This window comes from Halyomorpha halys, unplaced genomic scaffold (assembly GCF_000696795.3).
Source record: "Halyomorpha halys isolate HHAL.00 unplaced genomic scaffold, Hhal_1.1 Scaffold259.1, whole genome shotgun sequence".
NCBI lineage: Eukaryota > Metazoa > Arthropoda > Insecta > Hemiptera > Pentatomidae > Halyomorpha > Halyomorpha halys.
In genome coordinates, this window is record NW_027108664.1 from 235,856 (window position 1) to 237,647 (window position 1,792).

A 1,792-nucleotide genomic window follows, 5' to 3' on the forward strand; every position below is an offset into this window, starting at 1 on the left:
TTAAATACCAAAGGTAGTAAAAGGTAAGACACAACACGAATTACTTTTTCTTTCTAAACAGTAATGCACTACTAACTCACATTTTATTTCTGTTTTAGAGGGTTCGGAAAAAAAAAAAAAAAAAAAAAAAATGCACTCTGCACCTAATGGTTGTTGTCTTGGTGGTAATGAGTGTTACTTTTCTGAAATAGCTTATGCGATTCAGTTTAATTTGAAAAGCTTATATAATATTTCATTCTATATATTAGAAACATGGTGAGTGTAAATCCATAAGTCTTCATTTTCCACCAGCTTTAATTTTAGTGATTTAAGTTATTCCTAAACATTGCATCTATATGCTTATGTTAAATATATACTTCTTTCATAGTGAATATGTAAAGTAGATACGGTCATTATTTTTCTAGTTACATTTTTATTAAGAAATGTGGCTAATATTTCCATATTTTTCTTTGATTTTCATCTTTTTAAACTCTAGCACTTTCATCTTTGTAAATTCTGTAAACAGAAGGCGCGTCATCGAGGACTGGGGTGTCATCACGGAAGGTGATGTATAATTCTTGCCTCCTTGGTCATTGTAACTTCCATTTGCAAGGCTACTAAGATGATAAAGTGTTATTAATTAGTTTTTATTTAATTTATTATTTACTTTTACCTTTATTTCTATAAAATAAAATTTAAGAACTTAGAGTATTTTCAGTACCTTAGTGTGCATTTTAATGTAAATGAAATCTATAAGTATGATTTATATAAAAATAAATATCGGGAAATTCCGGGAAAGAAAACCATAGACGAGAGTAATCACTGGCATAATTACAGAATTATATGCACAATCATGCATAGAAAATTATTATGTGTTTCTGCAAGCCACAAAGTTTTTTTCACCTAGTAATGCAATTTGAGATATGATTTAACAGGGAATTAGTTAGAAACCAACTGACTATTAATAATAGAGCACATTTTTGACATGAAACGAGGTTACTCGTCCTACAGAGAAAAATTGAATTGATGGAACAAGAATAATCGAGATTGATGGACCAGGTATTTCCTTTATCCAATGTATGAATCTAATTACAGCGTGGACGACATTGTGCAAGGTGATTGCTAATTAAAAGACAGGGATGAAATCATGATGCTCAAATATGCATATGCTGATGACATAGCCATACACTCGGCAAGCATGAATGCAGACAAGGCCATGGACCAGGCCGCCGCAGTGGCCCAACTCATCGCTAACAAAGTACGAGTCATAAACATTCATATAAATCCACAAAAAACAGACGCCATCACCTTCCCATACAAGAAAACTCCCAACAGAGCACCTAAACTCAACGAACAGACAATACAAACCAAGAAACATCTCACTTACCTAGGCATTAAACTAGAAATACATCTATCTTTCACTGCACACATACAGAACAGAATACAAATCGTCAAATCAACACCATACCAACTTAAACACCTCATCTACTCACCAGGGCTGTCACTCAGACTCAAATTACTAATCTACAAAGTAATACTACGACTATCAATTCGCGTGTATCAATGGTGCGCCGTGTAGCACCACTACTACACTATCTTTACCCAACAGCCCTGAAATCACTACAACAATACCAAAACAGTACACTACAGAAGATATGTCGAGGGACATCTTTGGAAAGACGTAACATGACACACATTCATAACGAACTACAGTTAGAAACTGTACAACAACACATCACAATTCTCTTTCGATTTCTGACCGTTTTCTTATTATTTCACCATTATCTATTGTCTTTATTAATTAAGGTTTTTA